The following is a 4464-nucleotide window of genomic DNA, read 5'->3' as shown; positions in this document are numbered from 1 at the left end:
TCAGGATCAACAAATGCTTGTACAGTCTAACTATCACACTGGAACAGATTGGAACTTTTTTTAGTAATTTATTATTTTATTTATTTACATTTCAAATATTGTCTCCCTCCCATATTTCCCCACAATATTCCCCTCCTCTTTTCTTCTGAGAGGGTGCCCCCATAGCAACATCCCTCTTTACAGCATCAAGCCTTTACAGGATTAGGCATATCCTTTTCTGCTAGGCAAGACAAGGGAGTCATCGGCTACATATATGTATTGGTTCTTGAAACAGCCTTTGTATGCTCTTTGGTTGGTTTCTTAGTCTATGAGAGCCTCACAGGGGTCCAGGTTAGCTGACACTGTTTGTCTTCCTATGGGGTTGCCATCCTATTCATTTCCTTCAATCATTCCCCTAATTCACCCATGGGGGGGGGCTGGCCTCAGTTCAATGGTTGGCTTTGAGTTTCTGCATGTGTCTCAGTCAGCTGTTGCTAGAGCGTCTCAGAGAACAGCCATGGTAGGTTCCTATCTGAAAGCCCAACATAACATCAGTAATACTTTATATGTTTGCTGTGTGCCCATGGGATGGATCAGAAGTTGGGCTTCCACTGGTTGGCCATTACTTCTGTATCTGTTCTGCCCCCTGCCCCCTGCTTTTCTTTTAGACAGGAACAATTCTGGGTCAAATATTTTGAAGGTAGATTGCTATCCACATCCTTCCACTGAGGGTCCTGTCTATCTAATGGAGGTAGACTCTTCAGGTTCCATCTACTGTTCAGGTTCCAATAGTGTTGGATATTTTGGCTAATGTCACCCACATTGAGTCATCAGTGCCTCTCACATCCCAAGTCTCTGGGAGTTTCTAGATGCTCCACATTTACCCTAAGCACCCACCCTGCACATTTCCATTCATTCTCCCGGCCTTCTGAGTTCTTTCTTGTCACCCCCATATCTGATCGTACTCCCATTTCCCTTCTCTCTCCCCTCTCCCACTCAGGTACATCATGAAAATCATCCATTTCATCTAGATTCTCCAGTTTTGGTGACTACCTTAACCTCCTATGAATATTTTGATTCCTCTTCTGAGTGTGATTGAAGCATTCTCACTTTGGCCCTCCTTCTTATTAAACATCTACAGTCTGTGGGCTGTATCATGGGTATTCTGTATTTTTTCACTAATATCCACTTATCAGTGAGTATATACTATCCATGTCCTTTTATGTCTAAATGACTTCACTCAAGATGGTAATTTCTAGTTCCATCCATTAGCCAACTAAATTCATGATGTTTTTATTTTTAATAGCTGAATAGTATTCCATGGTGTAAATGAACCATATTTTCTGTATCTGTTCTTTGGTTGAGGGACATGTGGGTTCCTTTCAATTTTAATTATTACAGATAAGGCTGCTCCAAAATAGTGGAGAACATGTCCTTGTATTATAGTGCAGCACCTTTTGGGTATATGCTCAGGATCAGTATAGCTCAATTTTTAGGTTGAACTAATTCCAATTATCTGAGAAACTGCCAGATAAATTTCCAGAGTGGTTGTACCAGTTTTCAATCTCACCAGCAATTCCTCTTTTTCCACACCCTTGCCAGCATGTACTGTCACTTGATTTTTTGATCTTACCCATTCTAATTTGCATAAGGTGGAATTTCTTGTTCCTCTTGACTTACATTTTCCTGATGATGAAGGACTTTGAGCATATCTTTAAGTGCTTCTTGGCCATTTGAGACTATTCTCAATAGTCTCAAAAATATCCTGTAATTTTTTTTGTATATTTTTCAAAATATTTCAGCATCTAGTTGATGAACATGATTTTTTTTTCTTTGACTTTGTTTATGTATTGGATTACACTGATGGATTTTCATATATTGGGCAATATATAATTCTCTCTTTAGCTCTGTACCACATTTTAAAATTGGATTATTTAGAATTTTTTTGGAGTCTAACTTCTTGAATTTCTTATAGTGTTAGCATTAGCCCTCTATCCTATATAGAGTTAGTGAAGATCTTCTTCCAAACTGTAGGCTGTTGTTTTGTCATATTGACATTGTCCTTTGTCCTACAAAAGCTTTTCAGTTTCAAGAGGTCCCATTCTTCAGTTGTTGATCTTAGAGCCTGATACATGGTTGTTTTATTAGGAAAATCTCCCCTGTGCCAATGCCTTTGAGGTTATTTCCCACTTTTAGTTTTATCAGATTCAGTATATCTAGTCTTATACTAAGGTCTTTGATCCATTTAGATTTGAGGTTTGTTGAGGGTGATAAATATTGATCAATTTGCATTCTTGTACATGCAATCCACCAGTTAGACCAGACCTATTTGTTGACGATGCTTTCTTTTCTACTGTGTGGTTTGGGCTTCTTTGTCAAAGATCAAATGTCTGTAGGTGTGTGGGTATATTTCTATATCTTTGACTGTATCCCAATCATCGACAATCCCTGCATGCCTTAGATAACACTACTTGATTATAATGAATGCTGTTTTCTGTGTGTTCAGTTTGCAAGAAATGTATTATATATTCATTGATGTAAATAAGTGAGATTGGTCTGAAGTTCTTTCTTGGTTGGATCTTGTGTGCTTTAGTTATCAAAGTAACTGAGGCTTCATGGAATGAATTAGATAGTATTCTTTCTGTTTCTAGTTTGTGAAATAGTGTGAGAAATATTGTTCTTAGCTCTTCTTTAAAGGCCTGGTAGAATTCTGTACTAGAATAATCTGGCTCCAGGACTCCTTTTAATGCAAGCATTTCAATGACCGTGTCTATTTCCTCAGGGATTATGGGACCATTTAGATAGTTTACATGATTTAGATTTAACTTTTGGTATGTGATATCTAGAAAATCATCCATTTCATCTAGAGTCTCCAATTTTGGTGATTCCATTTCATCTAGAGTCTCCAGTTTTGGTGATTATAGACTTTTGTATTAAGATCTGTTTTTTTAAATTAATTAATTAATTTTTTAATTTTCTCAGTTTTGTCATTATATCTCGCTTTTCTTTTCTGATTTTATTAAATTGGAAACTGTCTCTGTTCCATCAATTATTTTGGCTAAGGGTTTATCTACATTGTTGATTTTCTAAAAGAACCAGCTCTTGGTTTTGTTGATTCTTTGGATTGTTCTCTTTGTTTCTAATTGGTTGATTTTAGCCATGAGTTTGACTAGTTCATGTCATTTACTCCTTTAGGATTTGTTTGTTACTTTTTGTTATAGAGCTTTCAGTTGTGCTGTTAAGATGCTAGTATAGGATCGCTACAATTTCTCTATGAAGGCATGTAGTGCATGAATTTTCTTATTAATACTGCTTAATTGTGTCCTGTAGGTTTGGATATGCTGTGCCTTTACTTTCATCGAATTTTAGAAAGTCTTCATTTCTTTATTTCTTCCCTGACCAAGATATCATTGAATAGAGAGTTGTTCGGTTTCCATGATCATTTGGGCTTTCTGTTTTTGTTTTTGTTTTTTGTTTTTGTTTTTGTTTGTTTTTTAAGTCTAGCCTTAGTCCACACGGATCTGATTGAATGCAAACGTTTATGTGAATCTTCTGGTATCTGTTTAGGCTTATATTTTGTCTGAGTATATGGTCAATTATAGAGAATGTTCCATGAAAACCTACATTCTTTTGTTTGGGAGTGAAATGTTTTGTAGATACCTGTTAAATCCATTTGGTTCATAATTTCTGTTAGTTTCACTGTGTCTTTGTTTAGTTTTGCTTTCAATGCTGTGTTCATTGGTAAGAGTGGGGTGTTGAGGTCTCCCACTATTTTTGTGCGATGTTTAATGTGTATTTTGAGCTTTAGTAAAGTTTCTTTTACTAATGTGCTTGCACTTGCACGTTGGGCATAGATCCCTCAGTCAGTCCCTACCTGACAAAATAGCCTGCCCTCAGTCCAGTACTTACCAGGTCAGGGGTTATGATGCCCTGAATCCAGAGGTTCTTTTCTACATAATCCAGGCATTTTGGTCTCCCCTCTCTCTCCTTCTTTCCCTCCTGCTCTCTCATTATCTCTCTTCTCTTTTTTGTCTCTATCAGAATCAGTATCATTACATTATGCAGATAGAATTTATATTAAAAGAAAAATTAATATGAACCACTTTGTCAGTCTTTCAGCATACTGGTAGTTTCCCATTAGTCAACACATTTTTGATTTAGTACATTCACTCCTGATTTAGAAGATCTATTTGGGTTATTTTTTGAATTAGAGTCCACAAAATGAGTTCCCTATGTACACTTTTCCAGACCACATTACTACCTAGAGATGTGCTTGCCTGGCTGTACTGAGACATAAAATCCGTAGTCTTTATTTCTTTTTTTTTTAATTTTTAATATTTTTATTACATATTTTCCTCAATTACATTTCCAATGCTATCCCAAAAGTTCCCCATAGCGCCCCCCACTTCCCTACCCACCCATTCCCATTCTTTTGGCCCTGGCATTCCCCTATATTGGGGCATATAAAGTTTGCAAGTCCAATGG

This window comes from Mus caroli, chromosome 6 (assembly GCF_900094665.2).
Source record: "Mus caroli chromosome 6, CAROLI_EIJ_v1.1, whole genome shotgun sequence".
Classification (NCBI taxonomy): domain Eukaryota; kingdom Metazoa; phylum Chordata; class Mammalia; order Rodentia; family Muridae; genus Mus; species Mus caroli.
The sequence above is the reverse complement of the archived record's forward strand: the minus strand, read 5'-3'. Positions refer to the sequence as shown.